General features: G+C 47.2%; 1 protein-coding gene across 3 annotated transcripts in view; it reads left to right on the forward strand.

The window, feature by feature from the left end:
* Window positions 1–5,069: 5,069 nt before the first annotated feature.
* DAG1 (dystroglycan 1) overlaps window positions 5,070–15,395 on the forward strand; it is a 115,725-nt gene continuing 105,399 nt past the window's right edge. The window contains exon 1 of one of the 3 annotated variants that reach the window (XM_084634284.1): window positions 5,070–5,175. The gene's annotated coding sequence lies outside the window, so the exon portion shown is untranslated. Of the gene's footprint in view, window positions 5,341–15,395 lie in introns of all 3 variants that reach the window. The other 2 variants (XM_084634283.1, XM_084634285.1) reach the window with 2 other exon arrangements.

A 15,395-nucleotide genomic window follows, 5' to 3' on the forward strand; every position in this document is an offset into this window, starting at 1 on the left:
TCACCTGATGTGCTGAGATTACCTCTGAGCCCATTTTATCCGCCAGTTTGGACTTTCAGAACTCTGCTTTGTCGAGCCAGACACACTAGCCTGCTGCAACACAGACCCAGGGTCTGAACCACGCCCCCAAAGCTGGAGACTTAACTGAAAACAGCTTAAAAAGTGCTCCTGTCTTCAGCACCCAGACACCCAGCTCCTCATGGGATCCAAACCCCAAATAAATCCATTTTACTCTGTATAAAACTTATACAGGGTAAACTCATAAATTGTCCGCCCTCTATAACACTGATAGTGAGATATGCACAGCTGTTTGCTTCCCCCAGGTATTAATTAGTTACTCTGGGTTAATAAGCAGAAGTGATTTTATTAAGTATTAAAAGTAGTATTTAAGTGGTTAGAAGTAATAACGGAACAAAGTGAGTTACGAAGCAAAATAAACCAAAACACGCAAGGCTAACTTAATACACTAAGGATCTAGTTACAAATACTAACTTCTCACCCTAGATGTTATCTCAGGTACAATCCTTTTCAGACCAACATTGTAGTTTATGGCCTGGGTCCAGTAATCACTCACACCCCCGTAGCTACAATCCTTTGTTCCAGTTTCTTTCAGGCATCTCTTTAGGGTGGAGAGGCCATCTCTTGAGCCAGCTGAAAACAAAAATGGAGAGGCTTCCAGGGCCTTTTATATTCTCTCTCTTGTGGGAGGAAATCCCTTTGTTCTTCTGTGTAAAATCACAGCAATAAGATGGAGTTTGTAGCGACCTAAGCAAGCCACATGTCCATGAATGAATCAGCTTTTTTCAGGCCGACGCCATTGTTTACATGTTAGTTTGAACATTCCCAGGAAAGCTCAGATGTGGATTGGCATCTCCCAAAGTCCATCGTTCGTTAAGTACTCCCATTTACTAGACTAGCCCCTTCACAATATGTTGGCCAAACCTCCCTTATGTGTTTCCTACAGCAAACACTTCAAATACAAGGATAGAGCCAATGCTCGTAACTTTAGATATAAAAATGATATGTGCATACAAATAGGATGAATATATTCAGTAGATCATAACCTTTGCAAAGATGTCACATGCCATATCTAGCAAAAAGCACATTCCAGTTATGTCATATTTACACTCACAAGCATATTTCCATAAATATATGGAGTGCAATATCACAGGGTTATTACAGTTCATAAAGCAGCAGTGGGAGGGGGTTACATCTTCTCCAGGAACTAACATTTTGGACTTTGTTACCAACCTGCAAAACACCCTCAAAGACTCTCTAGCTCTTGCTTGAGAAAATCTACACGATGCTCAACAAGAGCAAAAGACCTGGCCAGAGAGCTTGCCAGAGAGCTTTCCTTCAGAGTAGGTGACCAAAAACATGCCAGAGAGCTTTCCTTCAGAGTAGGTGACCAAGTCATGGTCCTAAAAGTGCTCCAGGCCAATAAGATGGAAGTGTCATGGGAGGGGCCCTTTATGGTCAAAGAGAGCTTGGAAGCTGTTAATTACCTCATAGTGTTCCCAGACCCTACCCTAAAACCTAAAGTATACGATGTTAATTCTCTAAAGCCCTTTTATTCCTGAGAAAGCAAGGTTCTCCAGTTTACAGCCCAGGAGAGAGACAATGCTGAGTGGTCTGAAGGAGTCTACTGTGAAGGAAAAAGCAATGGTGACATAGAAGAGGTGAGCCTTTCCATCAACCTTGGGCGTAAGCAGTGACAGCAAATCCAGGAGCTGTGCACTAGTTTCAGGCCCATGTTTTCAGCCACCCCAGGAAGGACAGAACAGGTGTACCACACCATTGACACAGGTAATGCTCGCCCATTTAGAGCCCAACCCTAACGGATGGCTCCTCAAGCCAAAACCAGAATAGAAATGGAGACTACGGACATGTTCCAGATGGGTGTAATCCATCCCTCTGAGAGTGCATGGGCCTCTCCAGTGGCTCTCGTTCCCAAACCGGATGGAGAAATCTGCTTTTGTGTGGACTATCATAAGATAAATGCCGTAACTAGCCCAGAAAACTACCCAATGCCATGCACAGATGAGATATTGGAGAAACTGGGATGTGCCCAGTTCATCTCCAACTTAGACTTAACTGAGGGTAAGGGCAAATGCCGCTAGATAACCCAGCTGAAGAAAGGTCAGCCTTCATCACCCACATAGGGCTGTATGAATTTAATGGGTTCCTTTTTGGACTGCGACATGCACCTACCACCTTCCAGAGACTGGTATATAACTTTCTGGCTGGATTTGGGGAATTTGCTGTCACCTACCTCAATGATGTGGCCATAGTCTCAGATTCATGGGCAGAACACCTGGAAAACCTCCAAGCTGTCTTCCAGCACATAAGGGAGGCAGGCATAAGTGTTAAGGCCAAAAAGTGTCTAATAGGCCTAAACAGGGTAACATACCTTGGACACCAGGTGGATCAAAGAACTATCAACCCCCTACAGGCTAAGGTAAATGCTATCCAAAATTGGCCTGTCCCTAAGTCAAAAAAGCAGGTCCAATCCTTCTTGGGCTTGGCTGGGTATTACCGACAATTTGTACCACACTACAGCCAAATTGCCACCCCACTGACAGACCTGACCAGGAAAAAGCAGCCAAATGCAGTTCAGTGGACTGAGAAGTTATGCCTTTAACTTAAGCTTAAGGCGTCATTTATGTCTGACCCTGTACTGAGGGCCCCGGACTCCAACCAACCTTTTGTCATAACTACAGATGAGTCTGAGAGTGGTGTAGGAGCAGATTTAATGCAGAAAGGACCATATCAACAATTCCATCCTGTCGTGTTTCTCAGCAAAAAACTTTCTGAGAGGGAAAGCCACTAGTTGGTCTCAGAAAAAGAATGTTATGCCATTGTGTACGCTCTGGAAAAGCTACATCCATACATTTGGGGATGGAAGTTCCACCTGTGGACTGAGCATGCTGCACTGAAGTGGCTTCGCACAGTCAAAGAGTGTAACAAAAACCTTCTTTGGTGGAGTTTAGCTCTCCAAGGCTTTGATATTGAAATACAACACATTTCAGGAGCCTCTAACAAAGTGGCTGATGCACTCTCCCGGGAAGGTTTCCCAGAATCAGCAGGGTAAAAATGTCCCTATATTCTAAGTCAATGTAGTCCCTGAAATGTAAAAAGTACTGTTTAGTTCTTCATGTAATTATTAGTAAAATTAGAGGTGCATGAATCTTATTAACTCTGTTTCCTAAACCTCCAGGACCTAACCAGGCGGGCCAGCACTGTCTGTGATTTGGGGGGCATGTGATAAATAAAGTGTGTGTAGGGTGGACACCTAGCCAGCCAGTTAGCTCTTTGATGGACACCCAGCCAGCCAGTTAGCTGTAAAATCCCTCTTGGTTAGCTTTTCTTTACTTGCTTTACCTGTAAAGGATTAAGAAGTCCCTCAGGTAAAGAAAAAGGAAAAAAGTGGACACCTGACCAAAAGAGCCAATGGGAAGTCTAGAACTTTTTAAAATGGGGAAAGAAACTTTGCCTTTGTCTGTTGTTCTCTGGGCTGGAGGGAGAGAGCAGTCATGCTATAAGCAGCTTTAAGCCAGATATGGTCATAAATAATCAGATCATACCTAGAACTACTTATCTGAACTCCAAATGTGTAAGTAGATCAGAATGTTTAGCTAGATGTGATCAGGTTTATTTCTGTTTATTTTTTAAGGCTTGTGGATCTTCTCTGTGCTAATTCCTGATGCTTTTGTTTGCTTGTAACCTTTAAGCTGAACCCCCCAAAAAAGCTGTTTTGGATGCTTAATTTTTGTAATTGTTTCTTTTAAGATCTAGGGGTGAAAGGGCTTGAAGGTACTCCATAAGGAGGAATTCCCAAGTGCTCCTTCCTGGGCTCAAAGGGTTTTTTTTTGCATTTGGGTGGTGGCAGGGTTTACAAAGCCAAGGTCAGAGAAAAGCTGTAATCTTGGGAGTTTAATACAAACCTGGAGTGGCACATATACATTTTTAAAATCTTCGTAGGCCCCTATCTTCTGCACTCGGAGTGACAGAGTGGAGATTCAGCCTTAACATCTGCAGTGAGCCCATCACCCCACACATTGTGGGGGGCGGTCTAGCCCTTTCCCCAAACTGACCCTATCACCCCACACAGTGTAGGGGGTCTGGCCTCCACTGCACTGACCTCATCACCCCACACATCAAAAGGTAGTCTGACCCCTCTACCACACTGTCCTCACACATCGCATGGGTATCTGGCCCCTCCTGTGTATGGTCCCCATCTCCCCAGACATCACAGCTGGGTCTTGCCCCTCCCCCGCAATGACCCAATCACCCCACACATTGCAGGGGAGTCTAGCCCTCCCCCATAATGATCCTGTCACCCTACACATTGTGGGGGTTCTGGCCCTTCCCCAACAATGACCCCTTCACCCCACACATTGCAAGGGGGTCTGGCCACTCCCCCAAACTGCCCCCATTACTGCAAACATCCCAGGGGGGTCTAGCCCTCCCCCTCAATGACCCCATCACCCCACGCATCGTGGGGGAGTCTGGGCACTCCCCCAAACTGACTCCCTCACCCTATAACTCTTGGGGACATCTGGCCCCTCCCCTACACTGACCCCATCACCCCGCACATGGCAGGGGGGTCTGGCCCCTCCCCCCGCACTGAACCTATCTCCCCACAAAGCGCAGGGGGGTCTGGCCCCTCCCTGGCGTTCTCATCTCCCCACACATCATAGTGGGGTCTTGTCCCTTCCCCACACTGACCTCATCACCCAACACTTTGCGGGGGGATCTGGCCCTGCCCCCATAACGACCCTTTCACGCCACACATCATAGGGGGGTCTCGCCTATCCACTGAACTGACCCGATCACCCCACATATCGCAGACGAAGGGGTTAGCGTGCTCAGTGGCTTTTCCGTCTGGGGGTAGTGCGGGTGGACGGGTTTGGTATGTTCCGAGGGACTGGCGGACCTCGGAACGGCGGAGTTAGGGAGGCGCTGGTGGGCGTCTCCCCCCGCTCGGGTAGAGCGATGGGTGGGGCCGGGGGCGGGTTCCCGCGCGTTGGGCGGGGCCGCGGGCGTACCCTCGTCTGTGGGGCTGGGCGGTTGGGCGCCGGGTTGGCAGACGCGACTGAGTTGCGCCGCGCTGTGATTGGATGTGGCGTGCTCGTGTCGCCGGTTGCTAGGTTCCGTGCGCCGCCCCTCCCCTAGGTACGTGCCCGCGCGGGGTCGCGCTCGCTCGGTGCTCAGCGCTCGGTTGGTGCCGGTGGTGGCCGGTCCCCGGTAGGGAGCGGCCTTTTCCGGGTCCGGCCGGGGCTGTCTCAGCGGCTGCCGCTCTGGTGAGGGCTCTGCGCGGGCCGGGCCTGGGGAGAGGAGGTAGCTCCGGAATTTGTGGCGGGGCCCGCAGCTGCTGTGCGGGGCCGGGCCCGATGGGTTCAGGGGGCGGCTGGGGCTGTGCTCGCCCTGTCCCGTGGGGTGTGGCCGGGGTCCGTGGGGAGCTGGCTGGGGCTGTGCTCGTCCCGGGGGTGGGGGTTGCTCTTCCCCATTTCGGCTCTGGGCTGGAGTTGGGCCCTGTGCGCGCCTAGGGGATAGTGCTCTCTGCCTCCTTCGGCAGTGGCGTGTTGTCGTTAGTGCTGTGCCTTGTAGCGGGGGGATTAGCAATGCTGCGAGGGCAGTCACCTGAACGGGAGGGCTCAGGATTGGGGAGGGGGGGTTCTATCCCTCTTCCCTGGCCACTAGCAGATATTCCTGCACATCCTGTCTAGCCTAAGGCAGGATTAGGGTCTTAAGTGTTTCCTACATTCCCATCCCCTCCCATTTTATGCCCTTGTGTCTTAGGGTGCAGCCCACCTTGAGTTACCCTGCACATGCCCTCTTTTAGAGTCCAGGCATAAAACTCACCCCTTTCTACTTAGCTTGAAGTGCCTCGGGCTGCATTTGGCTTGAGGGACTGGGCTCTGAGGTCACCTCTGTATTTGGATACCCTGGCGATGGGCGTGGTAGACATACTTGGTGGTCTTATTTGGTATTGAGCTGGAAATCCCATCTTCCAGCTCTTGTGACAAAAGTTATCATGCTCTTGTGTGCAGTGGTTACCCCCTTGTCCTTCTAGTTGTGTGTTATAGTTAGGATTGGAAGGATTCGTTTTTTATTGGTATATGTCCGCAAACATCAATTTCACCATGCATGCCAAAATATTTTCCTCAATAATAGGTGAAATTTGCCTATCGGCAAAACAAGAAAAATGCTGCCTGAGAACTTATTAGAGTTTGATTTATGGATATTTGCTTTGTGTTTTGACATGTGATGTTGACAATTTGTGTTTTAACTGTTATAAAACTTTTAACTTTTTGAATCTCAGCATCTCCTGTCATTAAACAATTATTGTCTATCCTGCCATAATTTCCTGAAACTGTTAAAATTTAAATGAATAAAAATTGAAGAAAATCTTAAAAATAAACCTATTAATTATCAAAATTATAAAAAATAAGAATTGAATTTTGCCAAGGCTGATTGTAGCGTGGCAGGACCCTACAGTCTGTGCACAGTCCGTCATGCTTGCTGTTCTCTGGTTCGGTTGTGAATGTGGCAAGGTTTCTCTATAAGGACAATAGCTATAACTCTTCCCATCATGTTTGTAGAATCATATTGTCCTGTTCACACTAACAAATGCTGTTAGAATCTGTTTGCTCCTGATTATGGTAGAGCTGTGCTAGTGCAACGAGGCGAGTAGGGGTGGTTGGCTCCTAACCTAACAGTTTTCTCAAGGGTTGACATCTTCATTTCTGTCTGGGGACACCTTGTCCAATGCCATGTTCTGGTTAGTGGTGTTACACTTGTGCACCAGTGCCCACTGGTGCCTAGCTGAGAGCTACTGAGAGGAGAATCTTCCCACCCCTACTCTGTCCCTTGTTACAAGGCTTCTCTTGATGTTTATAAACTGAGGGAGGGAGGGAGGAAGTCCTGGCCCCTCCAGTCCCAAAGTAGCTCTTGTCCTCTTCCTGGTTATTCTTCATGGAAGATTTTGTTGCATGAACCTGTCCAAAATTGGTTTGTAAGAAGTTTTTTACTTGTCAGTTGCTGAGCCACAGATTGTATTAATAATAAGTCAGTGTAGGGCAGGGGTCTCAAAGTCCTGGCCAGCAGGCCATCTGCAGCCCAAGAACCTCCCCAATGTGACCGGCCAGGCTCCAGCAATTTTGGGGCTAGGTCTCTCTCTTGGCCCCACCTGCTGCCCGAGGGCCCCCCAGCGTCCCCTGGGCAATTTAAAATGGCTCGGGGCCCTGCTCACCACCAGCAGTGCAGTGGAGCTGAGCAGCTTTCTGTGCGCTTGCTCCACGGGGCTGCCAGCCCCTCCCTGTGGCCCTGGGGCTGTGCCTCCATGCAGGGCTGTGCCTCCATGCGCTGCACCCACCCCAAGCATCCCTGCGGCCAATGGGAAGCTGTGCAGGCGGTGCCTGGGGGCAGCAGTGTGTGGAGACCCCCCGGCCTGCCCTGCCTTGGAGCCCCAGGTAAGCACTGCACCCCCACCCCTTCCTCACATACCCCCTCCCCACCCTCCAAACGCCCTCCCAGAGCCTGCATCCCCTCCCCACCCCCCAAACTCCCTCCCAGAGCCTGCAACCCCACCCCCTTCTCCTGCACCCACACCCCGTCCCCCAGCCCAGAGGTAGCACCCAAACTCCATCCCAGAGCCTGCACTCCAGACCCCCTCCTCCACCCAAACTCCCTCTCAGAGCCTTAGGCAGATGGGGGGCAGAGTTGGAGGGTTTGGGTTCTGGGCGGCATGAGTGACATTATTGGCCCACTGGGAGGATTTGAGGACTGGCCCTGGCCCCTAGTGTAAACTGAGTTTGAGACCCCTGCTGTAGGGTGTGCGGTGGCAGCAAGAGATGTTCTTGGGGACTTGAAAGCATTTGTCTTTCAGACCTATGTCTTACAGTACAACTGAGGCCAGCACCAATAGACATCCTTTCATGGCTTATTGCTCTTCTAGCCATTCTAATGGATGACCTGGCTTTCGCTGTGGAGATGTACAGATGAAGGTGCTAAAGTGTGTGTTCCTTTTGAATGCAGGGTTTGGTAGTGGCAGAGAGTTTCTTCCTTTTGATATAATTGGATACAGCTTCTTTAATTTTATTAAAGACCTAACTTACACACATACCTGTGCCTTCCATTGCATCTTTTACCTCTTGTGCCTAGTCTTTTCTTGGACTTCTGCATAGTGGCAGTACCCCTGGGGATCAGTTGGGAGAACTGAGTCTGCGTTCTTGACTCTCGTCTCCTGAGTTTGGTGCAGTACTGTAGGGACTTGGTGTGGGAGTGGAGTTGTTGCACTGAATGGTGCTATGGCATGTATGAGTCTCCCCTTCTGTCAAACTTCTAGGGTTCATTGACTTGAAAATATCACTGGAGGTGAACTTCTGCCTTCTTGGTTTCCTCAAGCTCCTTTGATCAACTTGCACTGCCCATGCTGCTCTAGTGGAGTCCCAGTTCCAAAATACTTGCTGGCCTTATACAAACTTCCCATTATAACTACTGAGCATGTTGAGCACATATCTAGTATATTTTTCAGTGTGTGGTTTCTTACTCCTAGCTACTTTGACAAGCATATTGATCTCAAGCCTTGATCCGGCCCTTAATATGGAAGGTAATTGGGAGTGTCTCTGTTCCCTTATAACACGGGCAGATTTTCCAAGATATGTGGTGGCAATGTGTATCTATGTATCTGAATTCTGAAGATATTTCCTGTTTAGATTCTTGGAGTGATAGGCACCGACTTTTGGTTATCCCTGGGGGTGCTCCATCCCTGCTCTGCCCCTTCCACAAAAGTCCCACGCTCACTCCGTCTCTCCCATCCCTGCTCCACCCCCTCCTTGAGGCCCCAGCCTGCCTACTGCTTTCCACCCTTCCCCAAACCCCTCCCCGAGCCACTGATCAGCTACTCCAAGAAAGAATCTGATCTGGATCGTTTTGGGGTGAATCCTAATACTAGTGATTTCTAGAAAGTAAATAAAGTGCAAGTTTCATGATGTTTTGTTCTTAAGTGGACCATGAGGTGGGGATTTAGTCACTGAATCTATAGAGTATTCCAGTTTGCATGTTCATTGCAGGTGATGGCATCACAGATCATGTTCGCCAAGAAAACCTTCAGCACTCCACAGGGGTCTCCTCGTAGATCAGTCCAGAGATATGTTTATGGCTTTGCAGCGAGCTGAATAGCTAGCTTTGTTAGCCTAGCACCTTCTGATGGTGCTTAGTGCCACCCTTCCTGAGTCACTTACTGCTTTTGCCAGGTCCAGACATCCTAGTACTACTTGCAGACTGTATGTGCTTCTGGATTCTTTGCCTCAAACTTTAAAATACACTTCCATTCTGAAAATGACTCAACAGAAGTTATTGTTCTGTGTTTGAGGTAAAAAGGATTCACTGAACAAGAAAAGGTTTTTGTTTTTTTTCCCCAACCGTGCCAAGTGCCAACCCTGCAAACTCTTTCCTGCCCCCCTCATCCCAAGGCTCTGAGAATTAAGCCAGGTTCTTTCCATGTTGTGCATGGCCAGTAGTCAAGGCTCTGCAGGCTGTATTAGACACTTTGTCTTCATTGGGTTGGCACAGATGTAACTGATTGGATCTTAGGCCTGGCCTGTGCGGGGGTTCGAACTAAGATACTTTGACTTCAGCTACGCTGTTCACGTAGCTGAAGTCAAAGTATCTTCGTTCGACTTACCTGGCCATCCTCAATGGCGGCGAGTCGACCATGGCTGCTCCCCCGTCGACTCTGCTTACTCCTCCTGCTGAGGTATCTAGACGAGACATGATAAATCAATCCCCAATAGATCAATCACTACCTGCCGATCCAGTGGGTAGTGAAGACGTACCCGTAGTAAACAATTCTGTTGCACAAGAAGGAGTAGATTCCAGTGCTCTCCTTAGGTGTGCTGGCTAATCAGGAGTAAAGGGCAATAAAGCTAATCCCTAGTCAGCAAAGTCTAAATCTGTAGCCCCTAAAGCTAAGCTCTAGTCCCTTCAAATCAGCAGACCTGACTCTGGTGGTGTACGTGCATGGGGCAGTTGTAGAGTAGGGAGGTGCTATTTCTTTGTAGGTTTCAGAGTAACAGCCGTGTTAGTCTGTATTCGCAAAAAGAAAAGGAGTACTTGTGGCACCTTAGAGACTAACCAATTTATTTGAGCATGAGCTTTCGTGAGCTACAGCTCACTTCATCGGATGCATGCCGTGGAAACTGTAGCAGACTTTATATATACACAGAGAACATGAAAAAATACCTCCTCCCACCCCACTGTCCAGCTGGTAATAGCTTATCTAAAGTGATCACCAGGTGGGTCATTTCCAGCACAAATCCAGGTTTTCTGACCCTCCACCCCCCCACACACAGATTCACTCTCCTGCTGGTGATAGCCCATCCAAAGTGACAACTCTTTACATAATGTGCATGATAATAAAGTTGGGCCATTTCCTGCTCAAATCCAGGTTCTCTCACCCCCCTCCCAAAAACCATTCTTTGTAGTTGCTTTTCAGAATAGCATTGCTCTTTAGGAATTGGCTGAAGGCAGATAGCAGAATTCTTTGCAAATGGTTAGGATTACCCTGAGCTTTGCTGCCAATGGCCTCTTGCTGGTGGTCCAGGGAGGAAGAATGTAGAGGAAGCCTGTGTTGCTACTGGGAAGAGGTGTGTCGTCTGGACAGTAGTGTGCTCCCTAGATGCTGGCTGAACAGCGTCCTTGGCTTGTAGCCCTGAGAACTGGTGTTCACAGACATTTCCTCTCCTTAAAGCATGACAAAACCCCCTTTTCTAAATACCAAGCACTTACCTAGTTCACCTCAACCCTTCCTGGCAGGAGGTCCTGCTTCTCAGGTGCCCCCTGTGTAATATGGCCTCCAGTGCCTTTTGCCTCAGGCATGCTGCTGCTGCTCTTGTTTATATTTTTAGTTTATATATTGTGCTGTTTTTAAAAAGCTTTAGTTTGATGAATTCCATCCCACCTCCAGGGTCCTCAGTTTAATAGTCTCTAATTGACTGTGAAAAGAAAAGGAGTACTTGTGGCACCTTAGAAACTAACAAATTTATTTGAGCATAAGCTTTCGTGAGCTATAGCTCGCTTCATCGGATGCATCTGATGAAGCGAGCTGTAGCTCACGAAAGCTTATGCTCAAATAAATTTGTTAGTCTCTAAGGTGCCACAAGTACTCCTTTTCTTTTTGCGAATACAGACTAACACGGCTGCTACTCTGAAACCTGTCATTATAATTGACTGTTGGTTTCTTTGCAAAGTGTCTTCTGCTGCTTCTACTCCAAGCATCCTAAACCACTTATTCATTCTTTCTGATACTTGTCATTGCACTCTCCTATCCTAAATATAGGGTAGTGTGCCAGTCCAAAAAAGAAAAAAAAGAATGATAGAAAGATGAAGTGTTTGGAACTCCACTACTTAGAGAGATAATCAGCAAAGCCTAACTTACTGGGTTTTGAATCTTACTTTCTCCTTGGTGCAGGTGCCCTTAGATTCCTGTGAGTGTCTGAACTACTCTTGCATTAGAGGAAAAATTTTTAGCGGGAGCATGTCAGTTTGAAAAATGCACATCTCTCCAATAATCAGTATATAAATGTAATAAATTCTTGGTAACAGCACTGGACTCACTCTTGAGCTGGAAAAACATGTGCCAGTGGGCTGATACATCAGCATTTCTGCTCTACATTTTGTGGTATAGATTTTGTATGGAATTTTTTAAATGTTAGCACTTATTTGGCGCAAGAAATGGCCTGTTTTCATTGCAGATAAAACCCATTACTAGTTGTCCTACCGTGGAGAACAAATGATCCCTGTCCTCTTTATAACAGCCTTAACATACACCTCTACCCCAATATAATGCGGTCCGATATAACACAAATTCAGCTATAACGCTGTAAATAATTTGTTCTAGTATCTTTCCAAATACCGAAGTTAGGCTGACTGGTTTATAGTTCCCCTTTTTAATGACAGGCACTATGTTTTCCCTTTTTCAGTACTCTGAGACATCACCTGTCGTCCATGAGTTCTTGAAGATAATTTGTAACAATTCCAATATTGCTTCAGCTAGTTCCTTAAGCACCCTAGAATGAATTCAATTAGGCCCTGTTGACTTGAATACAGTTAACTTATCTAAATGTTCTTTAACCTGTTGTTTCGGGTTGGCTTCATTCCCTCTTGTTGCTATTAGTTGTGTTAAGTATCAGGTCACCATTAACCTTTTTATTGAAGACTGAAGCAAGATAAGCATTGAACACCTCAGCCTTCTTGATGTCCTCAGTTATTCGCTCTCCTTCCCTGCTAAGCAGAGGACCTACACTTTCCTTCATCTTTCTCTTGCTCCTGATGTGTTTAAAGAACCTCTTATTGCCCTTTACGTTCCTTTCTAGGTGCATCCGTTGAAGTGAGCTGTAGCCCACGAAAGCTTATGCTCAAATAAATTTGTTAGTCTCTAAGGTGCCACAAGTACTCCTTTTCTTTTTGCGAATACAGACTAACACGGTTGCTACTCTGAAACTTATTTTGTGCCTTAGCTTTTCTGATTTTGTCCCTACATGCTAGTACTATTCTTTTGTACTCATCCGTAGATTTTATCCATGTTTTCACTTTTTCTAGGATTCCTTTTTCATTTTCAGGTCATTAAAGAGTTCCTGATGGAGCCCTATTGCCCTCTATCCTTCCTTTGCATTAGGATAGTTTGATGTTCTGCCTTTAACAATGTCTCTTTGAGAAACTGCCAGCTCCCCTGAACAACTTTATCCCTTAGATTTTCTTCCAATGGGACTTTACTTACCAGTTCTCTGGGTTTGTAAATCTGCTTTTTTTGAAGTACATTTTCCTTATTCTACAACTTTCACTTCTTTAGAATCATGAAAGATCTATCATTCATGATTACTTCATCCAAATTATCTTACACCTTCAGAGTCACAACCCATTCCTCCGGAATCACATCTAAAATGGCTGTACCCCTGGTTATTTCCCCCATTTTCTGATACAAAAAGTTGTTCCCCGTACATTAAGAACTTATTGGAAGCTTTGTGTTTTGCCATATTACTTTTTCAACAGATGTCTGGCTAGTGAGCCTCCATATACTACCAGGTCTTGTGTTTTGGTTATTTGTGTTGTTCTGGAAATGCCTCATCCACCTCCCCTTCCTGATTTGGTTGTTTATAGTAGACCTATCATGACATCATCTCTGTTCTCTCTCCTCCCACCCTCCCCCCCCAATATATCTTTACCCAGGGACTGTCAACTCTCTGCCTCTCATCTCCTTCTGGACCTCAGAACAAGTGTGTATATATACTTGAGATATAGTGTAATACCCCCTCCCTTTTTACCCTGCTTGTCCTTAATGAGCAAGTTACGCTTCTCTATACCAATATTCCAGTGATGAGATTTATCCCACCAAGTCTGTGTTGCCAGTTGAGTTGTAATTTAGCTTATGTATTTATATTTCCTGTTTTTATGTACAGACAGCTAATATTCTGAGCAGACAGCCCCACTGATTTCCTTCTTGTTGCTACCATGACCTGATTGTAATATTCCATGTGTCTCCCCCTCTTCCCAACATGTAAGCCCCCTGTTAAAGTTGTGGTTTTGTGCTTACCTGTGGGCTTCTGTCACATGCCCCCTTTGAACCTAGTTTAAAGCCCTCCTAACTAGGTTGGTGAGTTGGTGTGCAAAGATGCTCTTTTCTTTCTTAGTCAGGTGGACCCTGTGATGTTGCACTCTACATGCTTTATAAAAATATGCTTGGAATGTGAATATAATGTAACTGGGATACGATTTATGCAAAAGGTCTCTTGTAAGGGTCAGGTGGGGCATGGGGGGGGCGGAGGGCTCTCTGACCACTGCCAGTGCCTGCAAGCCCCGCCCCCACAGCTCTGATTGGGCAGGAGGGAGCCGGTGCAGCATGCGGAGACCCCCCTCTGCCCCTGTGTCTAGGGGCTGCCCACACTACTGGCTCCTGCCGGTGGGCGGGCGCGTGTGCGCCGCCATGCCAGCCCCAGGACTTCGGCGGTGATGGTGAGCAGTCCATCCTCCATATTGGGACAAAGGGTGTCCCGACCAATGTGCGGTCAGGACACAGGACAAATGGGTTAAAATTGGGACTGTCCTGATGATAATGGGAGATCTGGTCACCCTAGCCATTAATGGTGGCTTGGAATCTTGATGGCTCCCATTAACTAGGACAATTGGTTGTGAATGGCTGTTTACTCGCAAACCTTCCTGGGTATGTGCAGGCCAACCCTGAAAGAATGGAGAATGAGGTCTTACAGTGACATGTGATCATGTCCATCTTAAACCTGGAATCCATCTTAAACCTGGTGCTTTTCCAGTTAGAAGAAAGGGCGGGGACCCAGAGAGACACAAGATTCCTGCCTTATACCAAAGATATAAAAGGGGGTGGAACAGAACAAAGGGGGTCCCAGTCATATGAAATCCCCTGCTTTTCACCTAAGATGTTTGCTGGAATGAACAAGAACTGTACCAGGGGAAAGGATTGGGCCCAGACTAAGAAGGAGTCTAGTCTGTGAAAGAAGCTTATTGGAACATCTGCGGGTGAGATTTACCTATATTCAGTTTCTTCATGTATTAGGCTTAGACTTGTGTGTTTTGTTTTATTTTGCTTGGTAACTTACTTTGTTCTGTCTGTTGTTACTTGAAACCACTTAAATCCTACCTTTTATACTTACTAATAAACAAAAGTGATTTTATTAAACCCAGAGTAAGTGATAAATACCTGGGGGAGCAAACAGCTGTGCATATCTCTGCGTTATAGAGGGTGGTCAATTTATGAGTTTATTCTGCATAAGTCTTATACTGAGTAAAACGGATTTATTTGGGGTTCGTATCCCATTGGGAACTGGGTGTCTGGGTGCTGGAAATAGGTGACTTGCTGAGCAGTTTTTGGTTAAAGTCTGCGGCTCTGGGGGCATTGACCAGACTTAGGTCTGTGTTGAAGCAGACTAGCATGTCTGGCTCAACCAGGCAGGGTTCTGGAGTCCCAAGCTGGCAGTGAAAAATGGGCTCAGAGGTAATTCCAGCATGTCAGGTGGCAGTCCCAAGGGGGTCTCTGACCAAACCCGTCACAGACCCGATCTCATCCTAGCAGTTGTCCTTCCCAGAACAGCATCCCATGGTTGAGAAAGCCGAAACCCTCCCATTGTGCCACTATCTGCTCAGCCATGTATTTGTCTCCAGAATGCAGGTGTCTCTGCCTGGGCCCTTACTCTCAGCCAGAAAGATGGACAAAAACACAACCTGTGCCCCCCTTCACCCTGGCTTCCAGAGCCCTGTGGTCACTGCTGATCTGCTCAGGGTCGTACCTGGCAGTATCATTAGTGCCCTGGGGATAAGCAGCATGGGGTAGACTTTCCTGCTCTCCCTTTGGCCACAGGAGC

This window comes from Lepidochelys olivacea, assembly GCF_965140295.1.
Source record: "Lepidochelys olivacea isolate rLepOli2 genome assembly, chromosome: 7".
Taxonomy (NCBI): Eukaryota; Metazoa; Chordata; order Testudines; family Cheloniidae; genus Lepidochelys; species Lepidochelys olivacea.